Below are 14,184 nucleotides of genomic sequence, written 5' to 3'. Positions count from 1 at the left end.
ACATTTGGGTATTGGACTACTGTCATCTATCAGTAGAGAAAATTGAGAATCTTGATCTTGTTGAGGTTCCTGAAGATCTTGAAGAGGATGGAGACATCCTATATCCTGTGTATGAGAGAAACAAAGTTGATGGATCACCTTTGCCTCTTATTTAATGGTCCCAAAAGGAGAATACTTTAATAAGGGCTAGATTCTAGAGGATTCTTGATAATACTAGTGCTTGGTTAAATCTACATGGTGTTCAACTGAAGCCTTTCCAAACTAAATCATTTGAAGATGATGTTGTAGGGCCTAAGGGAAAGACTTTTAAATTGAGGACCAAAACAGACAGGATCATATGGCTCCTAGTGGTCCAAAATTTAAGTTCACAGTCGGAAAAGGTAAGAGTCAAGGTGAGTCTTCTGCTCAAGAGACTCAAACTCATGATGAGGTTGATGAAAGAGGATAAGAAGAAAATGAAGATGAAAATGAAGAAGAAGATGAACCATAAAATGAGCACAAACAAGAGGAAGGATAATTTGATGAAGAGGGATCACCAGAAATCCCAAGTACTTCCCAATCTCAAGAGACACAAGAAGCTATCCCTCCTACATCATGTGATATAATAGGTACTACTTCAATCTCAGTTACTAATACCATTCCTTTAGGTTCTACTATGTCATTTTCTTCACAAGCTCCTGAAATTCATGTTATTCCTTCCACTTCCACAAGTGAATCTACCCTTGATACACCTCATGACAACCTTGATACTATTATCCTTCCCAATTTTTCTGAGGTTAATTCTTCCATGTTGGAAGATTTTGATAATTTCATGTTGGAAACCCAAGTTCCTCCACAGGTTTCTACTACTTCAAATCCACCCACCATTGTTACCTCAACTCCACCTATTGTTACTACAAGTTTTCAGTCTCAGGAGTTGGTAACATAGGTTTTGACTATAGGAGTGGATGATGACACACCTTTGCCACCCTAGCTAGTGTCTAACATTCCTAAGAGAAAGAAGCAAGCCATCTCTCCAGATGACTTTGATTTCAGCCAATTTTTGTCCGTCAAGCTTGAGGTCACAAAGAAGGCCAAACCTTTATCCAGATTGAGAATAGATAAATCAAAGAACAAGTATGTGGAAATGGCAATTCCTCCCTTGAACACAAACTTGGATAAAGTGTGGGCTACTGATTATGTCATTAATAAAATTGATTTGGGAAATCAAGCACATGAAGGTGCAGTTGAGGATGCTCAAACTTCTTTCTAGCATCTTGTGGCAATGTTCAATGAAGATAAGTTAAAGAAAGAGGTTGATCAGCTCACAGAGGTCTTGATCAAGATTACCAAATCATCAAAGGTAGTAGAATTGGTCACTTCTTCAGTGGATGAGCAAATTCTTAAACAAGTTGAATAGGTAAATTCGTTATCCTTATTTTTAGCGTTAGCAAAAAAATGAGGGTACCCCACAAATTTTGGCTCATTTGTGGTTTTTCCTTCTCTATGGTTTTCTTTATGAGACATTTTTGTTGTCATAAGCATGTTTTTCCCATGTTTTACACTAATTCACTTTTATGTGGAGTCTAGGTGTTAATCGGGATTATGAACCCAATTTACACTAAGCTAGTCATTTTAGGTGCAATTCAGGTTCATAGACCCGATTTACACCTCATAGGTGCAAATTGGCTTTATAAACCCGAATTGCACTCATTTATTGCACTTTGAGTTATTTGTGGCTCATTGGAAGAATTGGTTTAGGAGTCTTTTACCTTAGTTTTTAAGACTTATTTATCTTTATTTACCCTCATTTTAATCTTTCTTAAGTTGATTTTGTGTCTGGAGAAAGAAGAATTCGATCATACATTTTGGGTATGTATCCATTGTTCCCTCTTGCTAGGGTTTTAGAAACCCTTTTTGTTCTTCCTTGTTTTTATTTTCGTATGCATTTCACTGGTTTTTATTACCAAATTTTTTCGTTTGGATCATATGATACTAACTGATTTTGATTATTTCCTTTTGATCTTCCTTTTTGGTGTCGTAGCGGGGTCGTAGGCCCGACACGCACAACCGAGTGGTCTATGGCAAGTCTACAACCTCACCACAGCCTCACCTTTCTTTCATGTTATACTGAATGTTATTGACTACATTATGGTGTGGGAAGGGCCATCGACCCATCACACACCACAGTGTGGTGTGTGGCGGGTCGGCGACCCCAGCCACACGTTGTTCCCTTGCATTTCATTGAGGTGTTGGCGAGTCTGCGACCCCATCCAACACATGGTCTACTCATAATTTTTGCAGTGATCATTAATGGTGTTTGGCGGGGCCATAGGCCTACCATTCACCACCATAAACATTGTATGGCGGGTATGCAACACCACCCAACACCGTGTTCTTATATGTAATGGTGTATGGTGGGTTTATAAACCTGTCCTCCACCATTTCTTTTGATCTTCCTTTTTTGGTGTAAGGCGGGTCTATGAACCTGACCAACACTTCTTTGCCATGATATTTTTGATGTGTAATCTAGGTTTATAAACCCGAATTACACCTATTTTTGGTTTTTCCAAATGTAATTAGAAATTCGAAACCCCTAATTATATCTTTTCACCCATTCTTTTGTAGATGAATTTTTTTAATTTATTAATTCAAAATTCATTTATTGTACACAAGTAAATGGTGATTTTTCATCCAATTTACCATGGAGATATTAATTTATTGAAAAGGGGTTTTTGGAAAACCTAATTGTTTTAAATGCACTATTTTTAGAATTTGTGCAAGTCGTGTGAACAAAAGTGAATTGATCCTTGGATATATTTGTTAGTCCCAACTGGTATTGAGAGAGGAGGGGTGAATCAGTACATTACCGGTTTTAGCTAATTGAAACTTTTACTTTAAGCTTGATCTAATTAACCATTCACCAATGTAAACATTTACTGCAGAGGATTAAGTATACATGAAAAGATACACAAAGACACACAGATTTATCTCGTGGAAACCCAATAGGGATAAAACCAATAAATGCATGCATCCATATGCTTGTAAATATCTAGAGTATATATTCAAATTGCTAGGTATCAAAACAGAATGCTAATATATTTTCCCCTCTATATGTCTATATAAACAAATATTCCATCATGCCTATTTAGTCTTAGTAACTTTTAGAATTTACAGTTTCATCAAACTAATTTAATGTCGTGCAGGTCGCTTAAGTTTGTTTTTAAGATTCGATACTAATTAATATCTTCACCACGGTCTTTGTTAGCTAAATATTTAACCCTGTTTTTCTAGAAATAGTGATCTACTTGGATCACCAATATAATCCAGACATTTAGTGACAATATTATCCCATACAAAATTAACTCTGTTTTACTATCAAAAAAGGTCCCATGCACTCACCGAGGGTCGAGCCTACTCACTCCGACCCAGAAGGCGTAGTAGAAGCATTCTCATGGTCCAGAACCAAGCCCTTAGCCTCGAGGAAGTCCTCAAACCAAGTGGATTTTGGAGGGTGTCGCACATGAAATAAATAGAGCAAAAAGTTGACATTCCTATTGATTGCCTTAATCCTCTCCCTGGTGAAGGACTCACCATCCATGGAGATGATAGGGAGTCTTGGGACCGACCTGTTGTTTTGAAGGAGAACATCATAGTTTCACGACCTTGGGATAGTCCATTTGTTGTCGATGTTGACTAAAACCCGCTCCAGATCACCTAAGATAGAGGCAATGAAGACCTCTTTACACAGAGCACCTATATCCTCGCGATTTTTGGAGGATGTAACTATCACAGCAAGAAACATGGCGGCCACATCTGTGTTAGCTCTGGTTCTGTCTGAATTTGTGAGAAAGTCTGGGCCCAGGATGTTCTCAACCGCATCAATCACTAAGGTATGGGGAAGTCGCATGATGCGCTTGAGACGGTCTCTGGTAATAGCCCCTTCAAAAGCCATTTGCCTCTTAGAACTACATAATTTGATCGGGGTATCCATCACCTGTTATTTCTCAATTCTAGGACTATGTTGGATTACAGAGCTTCTTAATTTAACCTAAAGCTTGGTTTAATAGCCGAATGGGTTAATGATGTGAAAGTTCTGAGTTTACTCATTCATTCTAAATACATGTGAGTCGTAGCCCACTTTGTATGAATCTTATTGGTTAAGAAATAGTGCATATCCTTAAATGATGCGTCGTTTGTGGGAAAATCGTGTTGAGGAGCCGTGATTAATTTTGGCAGATGATCAAACGAGTACACCTCACACCGAAGCCCTGACTTGTCATAATGGTTAGGATTTCTTGGGGGTCATACATGCTTTGATGCTCAGGCATTCCTATCAGAAGGTTTATTATTATATAATTGCTATGTTTAGATATGAGTGCCCCCGCCTACTAAGTTAATAATTGCCCTCTGTTCCGTGAGATGAGAGACATATAAACCTCTGAGCATAGTGTTTATGATTGTATATTTAATTAATTCAGGTTTAAGATAAAATGTTCTATAGGTATATCTATGTAAATTTTAAATATGATAATGTTTACTAATTATTATTATTGGTTTCGAGTTATAAATATGAATTAATTTATATATGAATTAATATATATATATATATATATATATATATATATATATGTAATTAAGGTATATATATGTATTGATTTTGATATGTTTGTTATATAAATGTTATAATTGTTAGTTTCCGATAATTAATATAATAAATTTCTATGAGTCAATATATGTGTATATATATCTATATATATCTATATCTCTGTATATATGTGTGTGTGTGTATATATATATATATATGTATGTATGTATGTATATATATATACACATACATATATATACATATATATACATATTTGAATATATGTGTGTGTGTGTGTGTGTATCTCTATTTATAAATATGTGTGTATATATATCTATATATTTATATATATCTTATAAATAATATATGTATATAATATATATATATATGCTTATTTTAATCTTCCAGATGTAATTTACATTGCATATGTCTTTTTATCTGATGATGGTTTAAATATTTGTAGTCTTTTGTGTATGAGAAAGTTTTGATAAAATTGTCAAGTATGTTAGTTAATTACTATGGAGCCTTAGAAGATTTCAATCAGAGGATTTTGAGGATAGGTATTTTGATTGTAGGGCTTGGCTCCTGCTGATTTTATGTATATGAGCCTCTTATATGAGTTGTCATGTGGTATGAAAACTATTTATATTTTTTGTGTTTAGTTGTAAAATTAATGTTTTAAGGGCTAATGTTAGGAGCTACATGAATTATTGTCTTACCATCAGCTCCCATGTTAGCGAGGGAATCATCTCTTTTGTTGCCTTCCCTGTAGATATGATTAAAGATGACCCTGTCAAATGTTTTAATGTTTGTCATTATCTTAGCTAGGGAGGCATTTAGCTTCCAATCAAGCATTGCCCCTTTTCTAAGGGCATTGATGATAATGGCCGAGTCTCCTTCAATGATGATCCTTTTAATATTGAGTATAATACCTAGATTTATTCCTACAGCAAGTGCTTGCATTTCTGCTACATTATTTGTACAATTGTCGCAGGGGAGGGCCATATAGGCCACCTCATCCCCATTTGAATTATGAAGGTTGCAACCAAGACCCGCTCGCCCCGGGTTACCCCTCGAGGCACCATCAAAGTTTAGTTTAAACCATCCGCCATTAGGAGGAAGCCACTTGCATTCCATACGTAACTTCCAATTTGATGGGGGGCCTTTACCAATGAAGGGGGTATCTTTAGACCTTTCCATCTTAGTTTCATTTTTTCATCCCAGTAGGACATATTGGCATCTTTCTGGTAATTTGAGGTTTGGTTATTTATTATTTCAACTATGGTGGCTTCAATTTTATTGATCAATTGATACCATTGCATTTTACTATCTTTGAAAATCCTCTTATTTCTTTCCTTCAAGATTTCCCAAATCATAATGGAGGGGGTTATGATCCATAAATTTTCAAACATGCAGCCAATGTTTCGGATTGGCCAAGCGTGGAATAGATCAGAGATATTATTAGGAATAGGGGTATACCAAATCAGCTGATTTCTTAACCATCCCCAACAATTATGAGCATATTCGCAGGTTACCAGGAGATGGTTAGAATTTTCTTCTTCCTTTTCACATAATGGGCACCTGCTCGGGCCTTCATATCCAAGTTTCCTAAAGGTTTCATTGGTGAGGATTTGGTTCTGAATAGCCATCCATGCAAACAGGCCTGCTTTCGAAAGGCACCTTTTATCCCAACACAGAGTTACGGAAGGTTGGAGCATGGATTATGATCTTTATTCAGCAAATGTTTATAACCATCCTTTGTTTCATATCTCCCCTTATTGGATCCAGCCCATATTAGTTTATCTGCTTCAAAGTTTAGGGCAACATTTCTTGAGGCTAGGATCTGAGATAGGAGGGATCTCTCCTAGGCTGGAATGTTTAGATGATCCGTTGATTTCCATCTCCATGTTTTAAGACGCCCAATGCTAAATTCTTCCACATAATCCTTTACATGAACACCCCAGAGTTCTTCAAGGGTGGGTATGATCTTATTGAAATCATGAAGAGTATTGAGGGGAGGAAGAGCTCCCCAGGAGTCTCTCCAAAAAAGGGCATCCTGCCCATTGCCAATGCTCCATGTTAGCTTGTCAGTCAAGATGCCTCTACATTCCAGCATAAAGTTCCAGATTCTAGAGCCCTTAGGAGGGTGGGCTATCCTGGAGATACTTATAGGATCTTGGTTATGCAGATATTTATTATAAAGGGTGTGTGCCCATTTAACATTAGGGTTAGTATACATACGCCAAACTAGCTTAGCCCCCAACGCTTTGCTTTGGATTTTTAGAACTTTGATGCCCAAGCCTCCCATCTCCTTAGGCAAGCATATCTTATCCCAAGCAATCAGTGGAAGTCTGAATTTGTCTTCAGAGCCTTGCCAAAAAAAAGTCCTTATGTGTTTTGTAATCTCCTTTCTCTTAGAAGTAGGGAGGTCCATACATGAGAGTTGGTAAATTGGCATCGCTGAGAGAACCACCTTGATCATAGTGGCCTTTCCAACAGAGGATAACCATTTTCCTTTCCATGAGGATATTCTATTTGTGATTTTGGAGACAACCTGATTCCATAGATTGGAAGATCTGATACCCTTATCTATGGGGAGCCCCAGGTATTTGCACGGTAATTCTCCTACATTGTATTGAAGGATATTAAGAATTTTCTTTTGTAGTCCTTTATTTGTGTTAAAAAAGGTTATGTTAGACTTCAAAGTATTGATTTCTTGTCCAGAGATGCTGGTGTAGCTATTCAGGATTTTTTTTATTATTTTTGCTTCTATAAAATTGCTCGATCCAAACAACATGGTATCATCAACAAATTGTTGATGGGTGATAGGTTCCATGTTAGAGGTAATTTTAATACCAGTTAGCTGTTCCGCTTCTCTGGCCCAATTAAACATTCTTCCCAGTGATTCTGCCATTATAATGAAGAGAAAGGGGGAGAGGGGGTCCCCTTGTCTGAGACCTCTAGAGATTTCAAAAAAGCCTTCTGAGGCTCCATTGACTAGGATTGAAACCCTAGGTGTAGCAATACATTCAAAGACCAAATTAATCCATTGCTTATTAAACCCAAAGGATTCCAGACATTTGCAAAGAAAGTGTCAATCTACTTTATCGTATGCTTTTTTAATATCCAGTTTGATCAACATAGTTGGTGCTTTATTTTTTTGTATTGAATGGATAGCTTCTTGAGCAATGATTATACCATCATAAATGGATCTATTAGGCACAAAACTTGTTTGTTCCTCACTAATAATTATGGGGAGAAAGGTGTGTAGTTTGTTTACCATTATTTTTGTGAGTAATTTATAAAGGGTGTTACATAAGGCTATTGGGCGATAATCCTCAAAACTATCCACTATCTCCTTCTTTGGGATTAAAGCTATGAATGTATTGTTTAGTTCTTTGAGAATTTTCCCTGAGTTTCTCATCCCTTCTAAGGCCTCAGTGATTTCCTTGCCCATGAAGCTCCAACATTTTTGAAAAAAGTGTGCTGGGAACCCGTCAGGACCAGGGGCCTTATCTGGACCCATTTGGAATAAAGCTAATTCTACTTCTTCCAAAGTTAGTTTTTTATTAAGCATTAGGTTGTGTTCTTTAGATATTAATTTCGGGATGTTTTTTAAAAAGTCACTCTCCTTAGTCCATTTGGAGCCCTCACTGTTGTTAAGGATAGTCTCAAAATACTCAACAGCTGCCTTGGCTATTAACTCGGGATTTTCACTGAAGTCCCCTGATACCAATTTAATCTTGTTGATTCTATTTATAGTTCTGCGTTGTTTTGTGCTATTATGAAAGAAGCTTGTGTTTCTATCGCCAGCCTCAAGCCAATGATCCCTAGATTTCTGTTTCCACTAAATTTCTTCACGAGCTAAGATTTCTTCATACCGAGCCAAATTGATTTTTTCTTTTTGATATAGAATGTTATTCATCTCATACCTGATCACATCCTCATTAATAATCTCCATCTCTTTCTCAATTTCTGTTTTTTGTGTGAAGATATTGCCAAAGTGTTCTCTATTCCAAATTGTTAATTTCTGCTTAATCTTTTTAAGTTTGGTCACTACTTTGAAAGTCTTGGAACCTATGACTTTAATTTCATTCCACCATTTTTCAATAAGTTGTAATAAATTTTCATCTCTGAGCCACATCTTTTCAAAGCGAAAGGGATTTTTTGTTGGTTTTAGTTCTTCTGATATAACTAATTGGACCGGAAAATGGTCCGATCCTGAGAACGGGAGGACCGAGGATTCGAAGGACTGTGTCAGATTTCCACAAAAGAAGAATCTATCAAGTTTTTCTGCAATGTTGCAGAAGCCTTATCTTCTATTATTCCATGTGAAGGCTTCATTTCTAGCTTTTAATTCCAACAAGTTACATTTGTGAGTCCAATTCTTGAAATTTAAAAATGATTGAGTCATTTTATTATTGCCACCCCATTTTTCCTTGGCATCCAAAATTGCATTGAAGTCCCCACCAATTAAGTATGTTTGTTCAGTGTCATTTAGATGGAAATTCTCAATTTCATCCCATACTTGTCTTTTTGCTTGTGTTTAGATAGGGCCATAAACATTAATTATAATAAAGTTTAAGTTACTCTTGATGCTTGTAACCCTTCCACACATCCAATTCGGGTCTCTACTTATAAGTTTGAAGGAAATTTGCCTAGGGTCCCATATGATGGTCAATCCACCATATGCTCCAAAGGCAGTTTGACCCTCAAGTTCTCTGATACCTAATTTTCTCTTTAGGTTTGTTAGTTCACTGTTATTTAGTTTGGTTTCTTGTATTAAGAATAATTTCGGGTTGTATTTAGCAATGCATCGCTTTAAGATGCATTGCTTGTTAGGGGCGTTCATGCCCCTAACATTCCACGTAAGGAGTTTCACAATCCTGTGGGAAGGATCTTCCCCTTCCCTACCTCAAAAAGGTTTGTGATTTTAGTCTGACCCACAGCGCTTCCAGCTTTGGTAAGTAATTCAGAAATTGATTTCCTCCCCCGCTTTTTTAGGTCAACGACATAGTCCGGGGGGGAGCAATTCTCCATGGTGTTAGCAATCCCCAGGCTTTCCAATTTTTTAGATGTGACATCAACACAGGGGTTATGTACCAAGTCCTCGGTTATGTCAGGTTTGCATAACTCTCTAGCTAGCAGTGTTTTTTGTAATGCTAGTTCTTCCTCATCAGCTATCTCATTAATAAATAGTTCAATGAGGTCATTTGTGACTGAATTACCCACATACTCAAGAATGCATTTATCTTCCAATTCTCTCCTAGCATCCACATCCACTTCCTTAATATTGTTATTTATGTTGTGATTTTTTTCCTTTTTGTTCTTTCTTTTTTTATTTTTTCCTTTGCCTTTTTTGTTCTTGTTCTTTTTCTTTTTTTTTAGACCTTTAACCCTATCTACCGTATTCGGAGCAAGGTTGCTTAGTGCTACATCCTTCTCCATCGGAATCTCATTGTGAACTGATAAAGCCTCCTGGTTAATAAGATTGGTCTCAGATTTTAGGGGGCTATTACCTATACCTTCATCGCTTAATTTTGTGGATGCCATGTCAGCTAATGGTGTAGTATTTTGCAAATCACTCAGTTTATTCACAATATCTATCCTTCGTTGTTCCTTTACTGGTTCATTAAATGTGATTTCACTGTTAATGTTTTCTCTTTCACCTTCTACTTTTTTATGAATGTTTTCTGATTCCTTAGCCCAGAGATTTTGTTTGTTAAACATAAAACCGCCCATAGGGTTGAATTTTATGTTTAACTCCACATCCCTCATTGCTTTATGGCATATTTTCTTTGTCTTCTGAAAAGGGGGGATTACAGTCCTGGGAATGAAGCCTTCCACGAGGATCTCAAGTTTAATTTCATATATTGAGTGGTTTGTGATAACTTTGATGGGTTCAAATGTTGATTTTCCTATCTCGACATTGGCTAGAATTCTAATATCAGAGGATTCCAAATAATTATCCTCCAGACCCTCAAATCCTCCTAAAAAATCCCCTAATTTTTTAAGAACATGGCTATGGATTAATTCTACCGGCATATGAGGAAATTGAAACCATTTTGGAACCTTAAGTTTCTCAAAGTCTGTGGGGGAGAAATTGGGTTTTCAATTAAAAAATTTGAAGCAATAACCCTTAAAGAATCTATGATTATTTTTAAGTAAATTGTTTTTGAGATCCACAGTATTGCATTTGATAAATAAAAAATCATTACCTAGGCTCGAGAAACTTATCTGATTTCCCGTGATGGACTTCAACCATTGCAGGACCTCAGAGGAAGAAGCTCCAAAACCAAACCATTTGCCGAAGAGCCCTCGAGCATTGTAACATTCCCACAATTCATCAGTATATTTGCCACTTATTATCATAATGTTATCTGTGTTGAAGCATGACGGCTTTTGGATGTTTATAGGACATTGCTTAGGGAAAAAACCCTCCCTTCTTTTGGTGGAAGAATTTGAAACAATTGAGTAGGGTTTTCTTATCCCTAGTGTGGTTCTGTTTGCTCCAGAGGCCACATCACGATGGTCTCGAGGGAAAGTCTCAGCCTGGGAGAGAGGAGATCTAGAAAACCTTCTTTTGTTAGGGTACCCATAATTCAATATAACCCGTGAGTTATTGTGGAAAGCCTCCTTCTTCTGAGAGGAAGTATTTGCTTGAATATTACAGGGAAACCTTGCCGCCCACAGAGTTTGCTTCCAGACTGTCTTTGCCGAAGAAGAGGAGGGACCATTTGTTTGTTCTAGGTCAAGGAGTAAACCATTCGGAGCCCCCAGAGCCATTTTGCTAATTGCATTGAGCTTTAAGGTCGTTGTAGTTGCCCCTGTAGCATTTAAATTCAGGGCATCGAAACTGTTCACGGTGCTTATAGCATTTTTATGGACCTCCAGAGGAGAAAAACTAATCTGCCATTTCCCGAGAAACCTCCCCTACCCTCGGGGATGTTTAGGAAGTTTTGCAGAAGAGATTCTGCTTTTCGCATACATTTTGCTTCATAATTATCAAATTATTACTCTATATATATATGATAATCATTTACACTATATATATATATATATAATGCGAATGAAAAAAAATATATATATTTCTAAGAATTTTCAGGATATGCAGAGTCTAATATAAGTACGTTAAAAAAATTATTGAATTAGGATAACTTTTAAATAAATTCAAACTTTATTGTGAATGGAATGAGCTCAAGAAAAAATCAACATGAACGCAAGCCATAAATCAATGCAACTTTCATCATGGATTGATGCAGAGGTGCTCCCTCTGGAATTCGATCGCAAAACTCAAAATACTTAAGATAGTAACAAAGAGACTCTGTTTTCAATCAAACGCTTATATTGCAACAAAGAAATACAATTTTATTCCCAATCAAATCTGCACCACATTATTTACAATTATGGCCTATCAACGGCCTCTCTCCCTCTCTGCATAATATTCATTTAGTTATCCTCAGCTCTGCACAAATCTCAACAGCTGCTCAACGCACTCAACTCGTTATCCTCTGGAGCTACACTCACCATTGAAAGATGTGCCAAATATGAGAATAAACCATTTCATACCGTAGAAGCAGATAATGCATTCGAGTTCTATTATTTTGGATTGAGAAGTTTGCAGCCAAGGAAGTTGTTATTCATGATTTGGTTCGACTTGATCAAAAGACTCAAATTTGTCATGAGACTTATTGATTCACTCCCTATTTTAATAACCAAAGTCATTATGATAGCAAAATGGTCATTTAACCGAATTTGATGAAGGCGGCTAGTGCACAAAAACCGACAATCATTACAATGCGCAAATAGTTCCCAACACGGAGAGATGCCAGCTGAAAACCAAGCTGAAATTTTATTTTATTGTTTTGTTAGTGCTGATAACTAGTTCGCTCGGGTGCTCTTGCACCATGAATCCTCATATTTAAAACTCAGCATGTTCATTATAATGCAATTTGATAATGATTACTTTTTATATCATTAGTATTAAATTGGTTTAAACAACACGTTCTTGCAATGCAAGTTCATCAGATCCTCTTCACAAAATGTGATCTTTGAATTGTCTTTGCTGAAATGAAATTTCAGATAGAGAGTGCAAAGAGTCACAAACAAATTAATATTATAAATAATTATGCATATAAAAAAAATTGCAATCTTCTCATTTTAAGCGTTATTGATTTCTGAGCAATTAGTCAGTTTTAAGTTCTATCAAAAGGTTAATTGGTGTGTTAGGGTGAACTCCAAACTGTGTTCAGATTTAGTTCAATATATTAGAATATTTAATTATATTTTAGTCAGTTATATTTAATTGTTTTATTAATCATCATTTTGCTTTTTGTTTTTTAGTTCGTTAAGTGAAACTATTGCTTCTTTTATAAGAACACATAGTTTGCTTTTAGATTTTAGTTTTTAGTTTTATTTAGCGCTTTTAAGTGTTTTAGCTTCATGTTGAAGCTTTAGATTCACGGTTTATTCTTTTTACAACGAAGTCTTGTAATTCCTTTATATACGGTTGTATATTCATTATTAATTCATTCAATATCATTTGATTATTGATTCAATTATTTTTCAAAATAGTAACTTTGTTTCTTAGTAGTGGGCTCAGTTGGCCTTGGTGAGCCTTATAAGGCTTTTAGAATTGATTTCTAAACTTTTGGAAGCTCTCCAAACTTTTTAAAGAGTAGCTATTCCTTAGTATGTCACTCAATTGCTTCAAATCATCATCTTATGACCTCAAGATCAATTTGGTATGATCAGAATTGCATAAATATATCATTATGATACTTTCTACAACTTTGGTTGATTATTGAATTTTTAGTTAATTATTCACTTAAGTTGTCTACTGTTGAAAAATAATAAAAGGGCAACTTAATGTGATAGCTCATTAGAAAGGTGTTAACTTGTGTTTCAAGAGGGATGCCTAGGGAAAGGGGCCTTTGCAGATGATATATATTATTATTTTTCAAAAATATCAATTTGGAGGATGATGAAACTATTATTTTCAAATAATTGTTATTTTCCTCCGAAAAAAGTTATAAAAGGAGGTTAAGAGCTCATTTGCAAGGTTAAACTAGAGAATATTATTTGCTTTTGTTGTTAGAGAGAACCTAAGTTCTTCCAAAACTTCTTGAGAATGAAAACCATCCTAGAATTGCTAGTTTTGAAGATGAAAACGTTCTTACCTAGCTAGTGTGGTTTCATACAGAGGTGACCGTTGTGCTATTTTGGTTTTCAAATATGAAGATCTTCGAAATATTTCAAGTTGCAGATTTATGGTGTGCTTGCTTTCAACTTTTAGATTCTTTATTATGTGTGAAGCAACTTGAAGAGATGCATGTGAAGACAAATATGCAACCCATACATTTCTTAAAATGCAAATTTGATGATTGACTGGCTGTACCATGAGCTGGAGGTACTTTTGAGGGATACGTGAGAGTTTCTATGATGAACACTCACATTTTTTTATAGGTTTAAAACATGTTTGATGGTACCTAGCTTGCTAGAAGATAACCCTTGTAAATCTGAGCTGAACATTTGGCTTTTTCATGAGCTTAAGGAGGTTGTACACCACACTATACTTGTAGCAACAATGAACAGACCTGTACAATGATTGGTGTCTA

Source organism: Cryptomeria japonica, chromosome 1 (assembly GCF_030272615.1).
Source record: "Cryptomeria japonica chromosome 1, Sugi_1.0, whole genome shotgun sequence".
NCBI lineage: Eukaryota > Viridiplantae > Streptophyta > Pinopsida > Cupressales > Cupressaceae > Cryptomeria > Cryptomeria japonica.
This window is presented reverse-complemented; position numbering follows the sequence as displayed.